Raw genomic sequence first — 17177 nt, forward strand, 5'->3', positions numbered from 1 at the left:
TCATAATATACAGATTATTTTTATTCTAATTATCTAATTATTTATGTAAAATTATTCATATAAAATGCTTATTTTATTTAATTAATTATATTAATATTATTTTTTATATATCATTAGTTAAGAATTATTTTTTCAAATTATCAATATTTATAAATTAAAAAGATATTTAATATATAAATCTTTTTAGTTTTATGTAAATAATTAGAGTGAAAATAATCTATATATTAAAATTAATTTAAAAAATTATGTAAGCGATTTAAATATTAATTTATGAAATTTAGTTATAAATTGATAAAATAAAAAAATGTAAACTATCAAAATAAAAATATATAAAATGATATAAAATAAAATTAAAAATATTTATGTATTAAATATTTTTAACTTATAAATTTTGATAATTTAAAAAAATTAATAATTCTTAACTAATAAAAAAATTATATTAATATGTTTAACTAAACAAAGTAAATGTATAAGTGGTTTATTATCTTTTTATGAATAAAGGTCATATCAACCGTCTACATAAGCTTTCTATCAACCTTAATATATCACATCAAAATTAATTTTTAATTTTGAATAGACCAAATTTATTTATTTTGAAAAATGAAAAAAATGAAATATCTTGATTTAGAATAAAAAATACTAAAATTACGGATTTAAAATTATAGGACATCAAAATTGTTATTTAGTTTCTTTTTCTTTTCTTTTATAAAAGTAAGATATCCCATAACAAAAAGTCATGAAATTAATCTTTGTATCTTTCATCCAAGTCTTTTCCATACGTTAAGGGCACTCTCTTTATTCTTTTATTTTTTTCTTTTTTATATTTTTTCTTTTTTTATGGTTTTACTTTTCTTTTAAGAATTTGGATAATGTTATCAAAATCAAAATTGAAATTAAAGTGAAGAGAAAATGAGCAATATCAGATCATTTGCATGACAATTAAAATTATTTTTTTAATATTATACCATGTATTTTGATATAAAATTTGTAATTAAATTTAACTTAATTTTATGTTTTAATATTATATATTCAATGATTGAAAATTAACACAATAGACACTAAATTATTTTAATTTGATACAATTTTTTAATTAAAATTGGATTTATTAATGACAAGTTGCCATCGTGTTTTTTTAAGAAAAACAATTGGATATTTTGAGCATGATACATAAAATATATTAAATAAAATGAATAAATTAAATAAGTAACTTTGATTATTGTGATAATGAACTTGAATGAATAGCTTGAGTTTATCTATATCTATATATAAAAGAGAAGGAAATTGAAAATACTGAAATACCCATTCTGAGAGGTTGACAGTCGTCCAAAATTTTGATTTTTTGGTCAAAATACTCATAGCTGAAAGCTTGACACCTGTTCATTTTTTTTTTTTTGCATTTTTTTGTCTGTTGCCACATCCAGGTGTAGCATTGCATGTGTGATTTGCTATATTGTCCAACACGTGTTTTACTTTTTCTCCAAAACAGCAACACGTCTTCTTTTCCTTAAACCTACTAAAATAGCTTTTAATTCCTTCATTTCACACTTTCGTACAATTTCTCCGCCTATTTTGTTACCCTCTTGGGTTTCTTCCTCATTCACTAAGCGAGAGAAAAAAACAAATCACGCATGAAAGTTAAATTCAGTTGCGACGCAAGAATGAGCGCAATTGATCGTTGCACAGAAAAATAGACAGATCTGAGAAGACGAAAGGGAAATAAACGGTAGCTGAGATGTAAAACGGGGAGAGAACCTGAAGGAGGACGACGACGGGGGAAGAGAGTGTCCGGCCGAAACGACGGTGACTCACCGGCGATTTCGCCGGAAAACGAGGCGCGGAGAGAATGGCAAAAAGGAGAGAAAGAGAAAGAAAAAAATTAGTTGTTTCTCAGAAGCTGCTATTTATAGAAGGAGAAGAACGGTAGAAAGGCTGTCCTGGAGAGAGTGCAACCAATGGACCGTACCATCCTACCCCGCTTTTCTATTTTCTTTAATTTATTTTTATTTTTATTTCTATTTCTATTTCTGGCAGTTCGATACCGTGTAAGAGGTTTTACCGGTAGCAAGCGGTAGTAGGACGAGGGGGGTAGCAACACCGTCCACGTGGGCGAAACGACACCGTTTCTCCGAATGAGATCTCTCCCACACTTTCCCCTCTTCTTTCCTCTAATTGCCAAGTTTTTGTTTTTGTTTTGTTTTAACGTGTTTGTGAGTTTTCTAACATTTTTACCTTCCTTAATGGTGTTTTATTTTGTCTGCAGAACAAGATGCAGGGTAAGGAAATTGCTCGCAGATTTTCGAATTGGCAAGCTCATCACAGGTAATATACATAGGTTGCAGGTTTCTAATTAGCATTTTAGGATAACTTTTTTTCCCCATTTTTGATTAATCAAAATCATTCAGATTGATAATTCACATTTTCTAATCATGTTCATTAGGACATTTATTGGTTGCAGGTTATGTGTTTGATTAAATGTCAAGATGATATTTTTAGGTATATTTTCTTATTTCTTATTGGTATATTTGAGAGGTCTGGGTGTATATGCTTTCTTCTCTGCATCACGGGTCTCCTCTTTTTGTTTGTTTTATAAATACTTCTATGGGATATTGTGAACAGCAGGGACACATAAAACATCTTTCTTCCTCTGCATGCTTTCTTATTATGTATCCAACATAGTTCATCAATATCATGCATGCTCTGAGAGCCAACATGGGCAGAATCATAGCAATTATTTAATTTCTCTTGCTTCAATATAAATGTCTCATGTAATATTTTAAAAACAAATTGTATTAATAAAAAAAATTTAGTCATAGTTTGGTTGATTTGAAACCTTAGTCTAATTTTCTAACAAGATAATAAAAAATTATCAGCTTGAAACACACAACCAGTTTATAGTTTAATCAATAAAAAATAATAGGTGGGGAAGAAAGTAAGAATTTTATCGGACATGTTATTTTTCCTGCATTTCACATTCACAATAAAACTAACGATTATATAAGCTTAAAACGGCAAAAGACTTCCTTAAAATATGTCTATCAAACAGAGTTTGAAATAAATTAAAATACAATTTAAACTTACACCCATACAAAATGTTTGTTATGCTTAATATCTTTAATTTGGCCTGTAATATAACTATCTTGCGCTTAAATAAGTGCAAATTTACAATTTTTATAACTTAGAAGAAAAAAAACAAAGAATGCATTTTTTATTTCTATCTTGCAAAAAAAAAATAACCAAACAACCCGTGCATGTGCACGGGTTGTAAATATGGAGTAATTTATATTATAATTGACATGCTGTGATATATTTATAAAAAAAACTATTTGACTTATTTGAAATTTCAATTCTCAATTTAATTACACTTTCTTTTTACTTTTTAACCCTTTTAGTTTTAAACACTTACTTTGTTTATTATGTTTGAGCCTTATGAGATTCATCTTAATATAGTTTGTTAATTTTGTGATCGGAAACAATTATTTTGCATGAACATCAAGTTTCCTTAATCAAGTGATCTATGTGTATGCCCAGATTTTAAATTCGCATAAAGATCAACCTTTGAAGTCTCTAAATCAAGTGACCCATACGTATGCACGGATTTCAAATTCACATGAACATCAACCTTTGAAGTTTGGTTAATCGAGTGACCTGTGCGTACGCATGGGTTACTGACTAGTTTTTAATAAATTCACTTTTATCTAATAAAAAAATTTGTTATTTTTATATGATTTGCTAAAAGAAATTGGTCCAGACAATTAACTTACTTTTTTTCAATTAGTTGAAGCTTACTTATTATATCTTCATTTATAAATAAATTGTAACCACGTTACACATCATAAATGATGTAGATTAGTTTATTAAATTATGATTTTAGAATGATTTTATTTGGGATTGTATTTAAGGTCAATTTACTGGAATTGTAGTATAAAAATTCTAATCCAAATGTTGTTAAAACTTATATTTCGTTTAAAATTGGGATTCTTATTTTTTTTGAATGAAAAATTGTGAGGGAAAATTCCGTGTCTTGGGAATTAGAGTAGGGATGACAACGGTTACAAGACAAGTTTATCTATTTCTACCTTGGATCCCACAAAAGATGAAGAGGGTTCAAGTTTATTAAAGTCTGGGTGAAAAAATAAAATTCATCCCATCCACATCGGTGTTATTAATTCATATACTTTAGATTAAGTTTATTAAAGTCAGGGAAGCTCGCGGCGGAGAATCCATCTTACATTAAAAAAAATCATATACTTTAGATTAAGTTATTAATTATATTTTAATTCAATCATTATATATATATATATATATATATATATAATTTAATAAAGAATAAATAATATAAACATATTTAAGAATTAAATTATATTTTTAACCAAATGTATAGTTTTTAATTTTTTATAATTAGTAATATAATTATAATATTATTTATTTAACTATTACAATTATTATATATTTTAATAATTATAAATAATAAAATATGAAAATAATTACATAATTATATAACTAACAATTACATATAATATAAGTATATATTATTAATAATTATAAAAATATGTGTAATGGGGTGGGTACAAAGGCGGGGACAAAACAGGGTGAGGAGTGACATACCCAAATCCGAACCAAACCATGCTTTCCCAAGTCGGGCAAAATCCGATCCCGATCAAAGCGAGTTTTCACCATCAAAATCAAGGCAAGGTCGGATAGGTACCCATCAGTTCAGTTTTTATTGTCATGCCCAAGTTAGAGCGACATGGGTAAACTCCATACCCAAAGGGATGCTTTTCATAGGAATCAAGTCAAGGACCTCCTTGTGGAACATCCATGTACACACTCTCAAGCCTTTCGGGTTTAGCACGCTTCCACTAGGTCAAACCATTTTGTGTATTGTGATTCTTATTTAAATTGTGCAAAGAATTAAATTTTAATTTCATTTTGACACATTTAACTTATTAAGGGTGGTCATATATAAGATTATGTTGAGATTGAGTGGAAAAAATGTGGTGGTGGTGATTGTGGGGAAAGGATGATAAAGGTGGTGGCGATTGTTGGAGGTGATGGTGACAATGAAAATAGTAATCAATGGTGACAGGAAAAATGGGGATGGGGCAACAATGACAAGAATAATGGTGTCAATGACAAAGGTGGTGATAATGACAACAATGAAATGAAAGCAATGATAAAAATAATTAGCAATAGGAGTAGTATTAGTGAAGATGAAAATTAGGGATATAATGTTAGATAAGGTGGGATCTAGAAATGGGGTTGAATAGATTCTTTCAAAAATGTTATTAAATCATTCTTAATACAAATTAAAAAAATCCTTTTAAATAAATCAAAGTTTCTTCAAAAGATCATTATAAACCAGAAACTTTTATGTGAAATAACAACAATCGCACTAGAAGAGGGGTTGAATAGTGTGTTAATCAAAGATATAATGAACTTTATCAACTTTTAATGTAGGTATAGAAGCATATATAGAAGAAAGATAGATCATCCATTTAAAAGGAAAACATATTTTAATAAAGACTGGTTTGATGGTTCAAAGACTTAATAACAAAAAATCTTTTTAAAACAATTTTTCAAATCAACACTTGGTATTAAAGAAGTGACAAAGAGTGTTAATAGAATGCTCAATAAACCATAAAGGAGAGAAGTAAAAATACTTAGTTTAATATTGGTTCACTCCATCTAAGTTACGTTCAATTCTCCTTTACTCAACAGTAAAGGGTTCTGCTAATCAAAACTTGATTACAAAACAAGTAATTGACCTGCCACTCCTGACTTTACAAGTATTCTTAATACTACTTCTGACACTTTCTTATACTCCCCATAAATATAAGAAACTAAAGTATTTTTTTAATACAAAGCCACTCTTGGCTTTCACAAATAGTAGTTTGAATGAATATGAGTATTCGACAACACTCCAAGAGTGGATAAACAATAAAGCTCGATTACAAAATGACTTTACTTAGTAAAGAATTGGGTTTAAAGATAGTAATAATGATGAACATCATTGTCAGTATTGAGCAGGTGGTGGTGATGGAGGTGAAGATGGAGGAGGTGGTGTTGGGCCTAAGGTTAGTGGTGGAGGTTCAAAAGGTTGAGGTGCAGATGGAGGTTGACGAATAGGTAGGTGCAACAATAACTCCAAACATAGACATCTGAGCATGTTGAATGTTTTGGGAGATAACAACACAAAGGTTGGAGAACTGAGTGGTGATTGTATTCTGCATGGAGAGCTTGAATTGCTCATTTTCTTTACGTTGTCGTTCGGCGAAGGATTCCACTATGATAACTGCTAAATATGAGTTATTTTGATAGTAAAAATATATTGAAAATATCTTTAAAAATATATATTTAGCAGTTATCTTTGGCTTAAATATTAAGATTTGATATTTTTCTTATTTATGTCTTGCAGATATGAAAAGGAGAGATTAAAGGAGAAAAAGATCTAGAAAATATCCAAAATATCAAGAAATCTCAAGAAGATATGATTACATGCAAAACAAATCCAAAAGATATCAAAAATATCAAAAAAGAAGATTTTTAGTATCAAGCCCAAGTCCACTACAACAACTATAAAAAAGGAGTCAAGCTAAGCAGAAAAGAAGAACACACAACAACCCCCTCTCCTAGGGGTTTCATTTACTCCCTCTCTTTCTTTCACCCCTTTCTCATTGTAAAGCCCCCTCAATGGTCATGAGTGGCTAAGCCTCTAGCTAGGGTCTGGCAGGCCTAAAAGTCAAACGATGTATGATGTACTCACTATTTATCAATGCAAAGGTGTTTTCTATTCTATTATCTTTTCTGTTTTTATCTTGCATTATTCATCTTTATATTCTGTTAGGGGTTAGACACTCGGGAAAGGGTAACTTCTAAATAAGATTTAAAGAAGGTATGCATGCATTGGTTTTAGGGGTTAGACACTCGGAAGAGGGTAACTTCTAATAGAACACAAAGAAAGGATTTCATAAGAAAGTCATTGCTAGGAATAGAATGATTATTTTATGCATTCTTGCAAACATCTAGAATTCATACTTCATGCATTTTATTTGTTGAGTCTTTGCAAAGGAATTTGGAAGATAGATAAATAAAATAGGCTTGTCATCGTGAGGAATCAGGGGCAAGTAATTGAACAGATGTGGGTAGAACAGAGTCACCTAAATTGATAAAGAAAAATCATAAACTCATACATCCTAGGCAAACAAGGCAGGCCAGGTCCCAACCTTATCATATTCTGATTTTATCTCCTATTTTTATCTTTTACTTTTCTTATCTTATTTTTATCTTCTATTTTCTCTTATCTTTATCATATCTTAGTTTAAATATTTTATCTTCTATATTTATCTTTAAATCTTTTATCCTTTCTTTTAAATCTTTATCTTATCTACTATATTTTCTTATCTTTATTTTAAATTCTTTATCTATTGCTTTTAGATTAGGTTTGCATTAATCTAAGTACAAACAAAGTCCCTGTGGATTCGACACTCGAACTTCCGAGTACTTTACTACTTGTGACAAATTTGGTACACTTGCCAACGAGTTAACACACTACTTGCCCTATAATGTCTTGCACTTAATCTCTAGTAATAGTAGTAGGTTGTGCATAATTTAGAGGAGCAAGTCCTAAACTAATGGAGTAGATGATGATGACATCAGGTTTTCCCTTGTCTCTATAAGTAGCCTCATTTGAAGTTATTGACTTCTTGGACGCAAGCTCTATAGTGTTGTGTTCAACTTCATCAGCTATGGCTACATTGGATGCCTCAGGAGTTTCGTCCATGACACTAGTGTTGGTAAGATCAATGATGACCCCACGTATAATGGTGTCATCCACGACTTTAGCATATGCTTCAACTTGGACGGAGGTGGCATTTTCTTTCATAGCAGCAAAACCAATAGTTTATTCTTCTTCAACCTTCTTATTTTGTTGAGCTTTATGGAGTTGAGTCACATGAGCTATCATTTGTTCTTTAGTCATCTTCTTTAGATTATAAGTCCCTTCATATTGAATGGTAGGAAGTTGGAGTATGCGTTGAAAGAACGAGTTATTGTCAGCGTCCTTTGTAAAGCAGACATAAGCATCATCATAGTGATACTTCCTAACAGGACATAACACTTGCATGACGTCATGGTCCTCAACATTATACCTTCCATCATAACCATAAGTGGAGGCTTTTTTAGTGTCTGTCCACAGGATCTGGTTCTAGAAGGTCTTGGCATCATAAGCATTAGGAGCACGAACAAGCCTTTTCATGCTAAACAGGAAGCTCCAATTATGCGGGTGATTGACTATTTCCAACTTATTTTCCTTAAAGGCATCTCCTCATTGTAGTACAACTTGAAGACTTTCTTTTTAGTAGCATCCCAAACAGAGAGACATGAATACACCTTGTCAACTATTATCTTGACATTGATGACCCTTGAGATGTGTAGACCAAAAGGGTAGGCAGTGGCTTGATCTCTTTCATACATTTGTGCATGAAGATTTCCAAGAGATAAGTATTCTTCCTAGGTTAGATTAAGATCAGCTGGATGCACTGGTAAAAGCTTTGTGATATGCGTCCATAAATTCACCTTCTTTTGAAATTCACTCTTCGGAGGTTCAACTTCTTGCGAGGGGTCCCTTTTGTGCTTTTCAAATAGATCCCTAGAGATATATGTTTTGTGTGCTTTTCTTGTCTTTACATTTCTAAAGGTTACGCCAAGCTTATGTTGGGAAGACCTTTATTGAGGGACGAACTCATTGTTGAGTGCCAGGTGCAAGCCATTGTGGAGGCATCTTAATAATGTTTGGTTGCACTAGACTTGACAAGTCCATTGTGGAAGTGGAAGATAAACTATGACATCTGTTGGTAGAGCTTTAAAGGCCTCAGATGATGTGTGCTCATAGTCATACTTCGTCCATGTAGGAGCTTGGACACTAATGGTTTCCCTTTCAACAGGTTCAATAGAGATGAATTCAGAGTAGGGAGATTTAGATGCAAGATTACCATTAATGAATGCTACAGGAAATCTCTGAGCATCTGTAAGGGTTCCCTTGGAACAACTCTTTTGAATCTCTTTAAATGGATGGGGATGAAGGTGGACACGATTGTGTAGATGGAACATGTTTGCAGAGAGGAGATGATGTAATCCTCCCCCAAGGGCATTGGATAGAAGACTCTAAGAAGATTGGACCAGAAATACAGGAGAAGGCCTTAGGGTTCTCATGAGCCTTAGGGTAGATTTTGGGCCCATGGGTTAAGTATGAGTCCACTTATCTTTGTACATATTAGATTAGAGTTTCATTATTTTTGGGCCTTGTATTTAGGGCTACATAGTGTAGAGAGGGTACACTAGTAATGTAGGATTTTTTAGTCCTTGTATTTTAGGGCACCTAGACTAATTTTTGTATTAGGGGTAGTTTTGTAATTTCACATGCATTAAGTGCACTATTTGATTTGTGTGTTTGGAAAGAAATTTAATTGAATTGTGAGAAGCTCAATCCAATTAGATTTTGGACCAGCCTAAGGGGGAGGTGAGCATTTACTTGTTATACCCTATTGCCACATCATATAGTCACACTTTGTGCATGTCCTTTATGCTTTACATGCCTCATGACACCTAAGAACACTTAGTGGACAATTTTGGACTTGATCTTGGATTAGTGGGCTGAACCATAGCTGAAATTCACTAATCATAATTAGTGAAATTTTGGCTCTAAATTTGGCTCCATAAATTCAAATTCAAATTCAAGTGAAATTTGAATAAAAATTCAAATCTCCCTTCAATTTTGTGTGACACTTAGGCTATAAATAGAGGCTTTGTGTGTGCATTTTTTTTTAACTTTGATCATTTGAGAAATTACACTTCAAAGTTCAGACCTCATTTGAGGCATAAATTTTGTGCCCCTTCTTTCCCTCTCCCTCCATTCATTTTCTCTTACCTTCAAGCTCTTATCCATGGCTTCCTATGGTGGTGAGTTTGTTATTGACTCATTTTCTCATTAAAGTGGTGTCTCCAATCATCTTTCCTCCTTCTCCATTCCGCTTCCATTGATCTTCAAGAAACAAAGGACTCTGTTGATGAAGAAGATCCAAGGCTTACAAGCTCCACATGGAGCTACATTACTTTGTGTCAAAAGAAGGAGGATATGTCACTTTTGGAGACAATAACAAAGGAAAGATAATGGAAGAAGGAAATATTGGAAATCAGTACAAAACTCAGATAAAGAAAGTTCTATATGTGGATGGACTAAAGCATAACCTCTTGGGTATTAGTCAACTATGTGACAAAGGCTTCAAAATTGAATTCAACAAGAATTATTGTCTTATTAGTGAAGCTATGTCTGGTCAGGATGTCCATATTGGCAAGAGAGTAGGTAATATCTATATGTTAAATATTGAACATGCATCATTTTAGGAGCTGAGTTGTTTGGTAAGATAGATGACTCTTGGTTGTGGCATTGTAGGACTGCACACATAAACATGCATCATCTTAATCATCTAGTTAAGAAAGACTTAGTAATTGGTCTTCCAAAACTCAAGTTTGAGAAAAATAAATTGTGTGAAGCTTGTAAAAAAGGGAAGCAAGTTAAAAACTCTTTTCAAAGTAAAACTGTTTCTACTTCAAAACCCCTTGAACTACTTCATATTGATCTATCTGGTCCTTCTAGAACTATGAGTTTGGGTGGTAATTACTAAGGCTTAGTTATATTAGATGATTACTCAAGGTTCACATGGACTTTGTTTTTGAAAATGAAAAATGAAGCTTTTGACGCTTTTTGCAAACTTGCCAAGGTGATTTAAAATGAAAAAAGTCTCAACATTGTTTCATTTAGAAGTGATCATGAAGGTGAATTTCAAAATGAGTCTTTTGAAAACTTTTGTGAAGAAAATGGAATTCACCACAATTTTTCTACCCCAAGAACACCCTAACGGAATAGTGTTGTGGAGAGGAAAAATAGATCCCTTGAAGAAGGTGCAAGAACCCTTCTAAATGAAACAAGGTTACCTAAGTACTTTTGGGCTGATGTTGTATGTACTATTTGCTACACCTTGAACAGAGTACTTATTAGACCTATTTTGAAGAAAACTCCTTATGAACTATATAAAGGAAGAAAACCAAATATTTCTCACCTAAGAGTTTTTGGTTGCAAATGTTTTGTTTTAAAAAACGGTAAAGAATCTTTTGGCAAATTTGATGCAAAGGCCGATGAGGCTATTTTTCTTGGTTATTCATTGCATAGTAAAGCATATAGAGTATTCAATAAAAGAACACTAAATGTTGAAGAATATGTACATGTATTTTGTGATGAAACTAACTCTATTGTTCAAGATAATTCTTTAGAAGAAGATGCAGGTTTTTAGGAAAAAGATTATGCTCTTGAAGATGGCATCAAGGCTGAAGAGCTTGAACAAAGCAAAGATATCTCTACGACAACGCCTAAAGAATTTCCTAGAGAATGGAGAACTCAGAAAAACCTCTCTTTGGATAAAATTATTGGAGAAATCTCAAAGGGTGTCTCTACTCGTTCTAGACTCAAGATTTTGTGTAACAACATGGCTTTTGTTTCTTAGGTTGAACCAAGAAACATTGATGAAGCTTTGTGCGATGAACAATGGTTGATGGCAATGCATGAAGAGCTAAATCAGTTTAAGAGAAATGAAGTGTGAGACTTTGTTCCTAAACCAACCTCTCACAAATCAATCAAAACTAAGTTGGTGTTTCAAAATAAACTTGACGAATCTAACATCATAGTGAGGAATAAAACAAGATTGGTTGCAAAAGGTTACAACCAAGAAGAAGGAATCAACTATGATGAAACCTACACTCCAATTGCAAGGTTAGAAGCCATAAGATTGTTGCTAGAATTTGCAAGTATCATGGATTTCAAACTTTTCAGATGGATGTGAAGACCGTCTTCCTCAATGGTCTCATTGGAGAAGAAGTGTATGTAGATCAACCACCAGGATTTGTGGACTATGAACATCTTAACCATGTCTACAGACTGAAAAAAGGCTTTGTATGGTTTGAAGCAAGCACCATGGTCATGGTATGATAGATTGAGTAATTTTCTAATTGAGCAATCTTTCACTAAAGGCCAAGTTGACAAAACATTGCTTATTAAGAAAGTAAATAGTGAGTTGTTAATTGTTGAAATATGTTGATGATATTATATTTGGTGTTACTAATGAAATTTTGTGTAAGGAATTTTCAAGTTGTATGCATAAAGAATTTGAGATGTCTATAATGGAAAAATTAAACTTCTTTCTTAGACTCCAAGTCAACAGATGAAACATGGAACCTTCCTTAGCCAAACCAAATAATGTACAAAACTAATCAAGAAATTCGGTATGGAAAAATGCAAAGAAGCATCTACTTCAACGACAACTTCAACCTACCTTGACTTAGATGAGAAAGGTAAATTAGTGGATGAGTCAAGATATAGAGGTATGATCGGATCACTTCTTTATGTAACTGCAAGTAGACCATATATCATGCTAATATTTAGCTTATGTGCGAGATATCAGACCAATCCTAAGGAATCTCACTTAATAGCCGTTAAAAGGATCATTAATTACCTTAAGGGCACAACCAATGTAGGTTTGTGGTATCCCAAAGGTACTTCCTTAAATAGGCTTTTCAAATTCTGATTTTACAGGTTGCAAATTAGATAGAAAAAGCACAAGTGGGACATGCCACCTATTAAGAAGCTCCCTAGTGTTTTGGAATTGCAAGAAACAGGCTTATGCAACACTTTCCACTATAGAAGCTGAGTATATAGCAGCTAGAAGTTGTTGTGCTCAAAGTCTTTGGATGAAGCAATAACTTAAAGACTTTGGAGTAAACCTTGATCACATTCCTCTAAGATGTGACAACACAAGTCTGATCAATCTAACTAAAAATCTTGTCATGCATTCCAGGACTAAACACATAGAAATAAGGCATCATTTTCTTAGAGATCATGTGTTAAAAGGTGATTGCTGCGTTGAGTTCATAGATAGTGAGCATCAACTAGCAAACATTTTCACTAAACCACTTACTTGAGATAGGTTATTCTTCATTAGAAATGAACTAGGCATTTTAGATGGATCTAGCATAGAATAAATTTTTGTTTAATACACATTATTTGTTGCATATTGCTTTCTGTGTCACTTGATTACTCTTGATGTGTCTTAGTTTGTTGAGTTGTGTGTTAACTCATTTGTTTTTCATAAAATCATGTGTTTACTCTTCGTTTTCATCGAATATTGTATGTTAGTTGCATGATCAATTTTTCAAAACTTTATGTTTTAATCAATTACGCCATAATTTAATCAACTACCATTGCTTGGTATGTGCTTTGAGTTTTGAAAATCTTCTATTTTAATCGATTGCCCCACATTTTAATCGATTACCGCTTTATGTGTTTGTGGTGTTTTTGTTTAAAGTCGTCTATTTTAATCAATTACCTATATGTTTAATCGATTACATGCTTATATGTATGAGTTCAGGATGGATTTCGTTTACTTAACATTTTAATCGATTACCATGGCCTTAGGGGGAGTTTTTTTTGGCATATTTAATCGATTACTTATAACATCTTTTGGTTTTAAGTGAAAACAAGGGCCAGTTTAACCGATTACTATGTCATTTTAATCAATTACTTGTGTGTTTGTTGCGTGTAATCTGTTACATTTCTTCATCTTCATCTCATCAAAACCTCCATTACTCCAACTTTTACTCCCGCCACCTACCTCAGCCAACCAGAACGTCATTATCCCTCTATAAAAGGCAACCCTAACCCCATCTTCAATCACATCAACACCTCCTTAAATTACCATTTTTGAAACCCTAACTTTCTTCTACCTATGAACCCTCTATTTCTCTTCTAAAGATGGCTAACAACCCCTCCAGAGCTCAAAAGAAGGCCAAGTCCTCCAAGAGGAAGCAAGAAAAGTGCTTTTAGCCTGCTCTCAACAGGCTTGACACGTGGTTCATAGATGAGAATAAGAAGAACGATTTCAAGATTATATACGCAGTGAATAATGCGAGAATCCCTAAGTTTTTGGACTTGGAGTGGTTTTCTCAACAAGGGTTTAACTTCCCTAATCTACTCGAAGCACAGGGTCTGTCCAAGTTTATACAGATGAAAGGAACTTTCTACCCGAAGCTGGTGAAGGTCTTCTATACTTGTGCCCAAGCTGATTTGGAAGGTAATATGTTTTGTACTATTAATGGTGTAGAAATGGTTATCGATGCTGTAGTTTAGAAGGTAGTAACCGGACTGGACATGGGTGGAGCCCGCAAGTTTGAAGAATCTGCTGATGGTTACAACAAGATGCAAACTTACAGAGGTATGCTCCTTGGCTCAACAAGGAATCTGAGGAATCGCTTAGATGTAGGTGGTTTAATTGCTAAAGATAGAATGCTTGTGTATCTCATAACATACATTCTCACACCAATGTCTAGCAACCATGCACAGGTGACTGACAACGATTTACAAATCGTGTATGGTCTAAAATCAGGTATTCAAGTGAATTGGGTGCTTCTGATTGAAAATATCATGTTGAAGAGCCTTCGGTTAGTGGATTATGTGTTTTTGTATGTTGTGCTAGCCTCTAGATTCATTGATTATTTTCATATCGATGTCTTTAATGAGATAGTTGATTTCACCAGAGCATCTAATGAGAAAACCAAAAGGCATCTCAAGAAGCTTGGGATGAGATTTGTTGAACATGAATGGATTATGGCTGGAGAGCCACCAACAGAAACAAACATGGACCAGATGGAAGAAGAAGCGGAAGATGAAGCTCAACAAGAGTTTGCACACCAATGAAGTCTTTTTGAGTCTCTTATGATTCAAAAGATGGATGGCATGCTTCACCTCCATCAAGAACACTCAGCCGATGTTCACAACACCTTAGAGAACATTACCACTAGGCTAGAGAACACAAAAATTAGGCTAACCCTTAGTAACCTTCTCAACCCGGATAAGGATGAAGAGCAGTTATGTTCTTGTGCTTGGTTCTATTGTCTGTTGATTTGTTTTGTTTTGTGTGTCTTACTATGATAGGTAAGTTTTCATGATTCTATGATTAATGATTGTAATGTTTTTTAATGAAATGCTTTCCCTTCATTTGTATGATCTGTGTATAAGTTCAAACCTTTTGGTTTTGTTAATGCCAAAAGGGGGAGATGAATTGATGTATTGCATATTTGCTTGTACTACATAAGCATTTGGGAGATGAACTAGCAGACTGCACTACATTAGCATCAGTTATATCTTTAGTAAGATATATGATGATTGATGGAAGCTTGCTTGAGAAGTTCCTATGGAGGCTGGATCTTTGAGCTTCAATGAGGTTTTTCAATGGTGATTTTCAGCCATGAAGTTGCAACAAAAGATAATGAAGATGAGATGAGAGGATACGTCATCCACTAGAGAATAAGCCATGGAAGGAGAAGCTTCACCACCAAGAGAGTGCCTTGGATAAGAAACTTAAAGAGGAAGTGTAACACCCTGAAATATTATTAGTAATTATAATTGATGTTTAATTTTATTTATTGTGTTGTTTTATCCATGTTTTATTTCAAGGAGGTGAATTTAGTTATTATAAGGGTGTGGGTAGTTAAAACTCTAGCTTCTCAAAGAAGCCTCACGAGGAAGCTTATCAAGGAAGCCTCTCGAGAAAAGCTTCTCAAGGAAGCTACCTGAAGCTACCTTGGTAAAAGCGCCCTTCTGCAATCGTTAATTGTTAGATCTTCTCGAAATTTGGTCTGGAGGTTCATAGGACAGATTTCTACGACCTGATCGTTACGATCTACAATATGTCTTTTGGTGTGTGAGAAAAGCTTCTTTTCCTGAGAGTAGAAACACTTGAGTGTTTCAAGTCTTATTTTTCGTGTAGCCTTGGAAAACAACCATTCCTTTCTCCTTCTTTCTTCCAAAACCCTTCCTCAATGCCCCAAGCTTCTTGTCCACCACCCACAACCACCGATAGCCACTGCAAGCTGCCATAGTTCTCCGTTGAAACCCCACACCGAGAGGAACCCTTTAATCGAAGTGGAATCTTCCAAGCTTGTCTCAAGGTTTCGGTAGAGAACGAAGCCCAATTTGACCTTTGCAGTTTTCTTTGAGGTAACCGTGATTTTAAGCTTGTTCCTTGGTAGTTTAAGCTTATCTTTGCATCTTTTCTGACTTTGGAACCATCATTGTATGTTTTACGCTTCCTTCGAAAAACCTTAGAGAAAGAGACTTTGTAAAAGTTATCTTTTTATCAAATGAGTGTTATTTTCGTGATCTTCATTGAACCCCGATCACATTGGCGTGATCGGAATTTCAAAATGATGTTCCTTTCGTAAAATCTGAAACAACCCTCAACCCTTTCATGTAGTGACATGAGTATTTGACTCAGAGTATTGTTGTTAACTTTATTTCTGAAATTCATAGTAATTTCCTTCATTTTGGTGTAATAGAGACTTGCGTTGGACTGACAAGCGTGAACGAGAAAGAGACCTCTAAGTGACGCAAAGAGGAACCGACGGGAAACTCACGATAGGTGAGAGGAGTTTATTATAAAATTTACTGTTTTGACACCAAAGTTAGGGTCAGGGAACCTAGCTATGAGAATATATGCCTGTCTTTGTTGCATGCTGATTTTCCTTTATAGAAAACAACGTTTTTAACTAATCGGATGTGATATAATTTTTATTGATGTGCATGCTGGTTTTGAAGAAAAACTATGTTTTTGACGAATGGGATGCGATATATTTATTGTTGATGAATGAACTTATTGTCTTTATTTGACTTGTGTTGTTTGAAGACCTGAGGAGTGTGAATCTCAGGCATGAAAGAAATATGTATATAAGGAATGTGACTTACTGTTGATGTTGCTATTGATGACTTTAATTGATATGTGGTGATGTTGATATTTATGATGATATTGATTTGAGATGACGTTGCTAATGAAGATCATGTCAACATGAATTGATGTTATTATTGACGATTATGTGAATATGAAATGAGGTTGTTGTTATTGTTGTTGATAATGTCATTAAGATGAGATGATGTTTATGTTGAGAATGATATTGAAATGGAATGTTGATGATGTTGGAAATGCATTGAGATGTGCATGTTGTGTATGTTCATGGGGGGGGGGGGTGCAGTGACCTTGTTGGATGTCCCTTGTATGAACATGGTCTTTCTATAATGA

The 17177-nt window shown here is 33.3% G+C and overlaps 1 long non-coding RNA gene across 2 annotated transcripts; it reads left to right on the plus strand.

Moving 5' to 3' along the window:
* Positions 1-1436: 1436 nt before the first annotated feature.
* LOC102667979 (uncharacterized) lies at positions 1437-6798 on the plus strand. Of its 2 annotated transcripts, none has more exons than XR_005886367.1 (2): positions 1437-2319; positions 6416-6798. It is a non-coding gene; the product is annotated as an uncharacterized lncRNA (long non-coding RNA). The 2 variants fall into 2 exon arrangements; XR_415943.4 differs by lacking the exon at positions 6416-6798 and adding an exon at positions 2456-2647.
* The last annotated feature ends 10379 nt before the right edge of the window (positions 6799-17177 follow it).

Source organism: Glycine max, chromosome 9, assembly GCF_000004515.6.
Source record: "Glycine max cultivar Williams 82 chromosome 9, Glycine_max_v4.0, whole genome shotgun sequence".
NCBI lineage: Eukaryota > Viridiplantae > Streptophyta > Magnoliopsida > Fabales > Fabaceae > Glycine > Glycine max.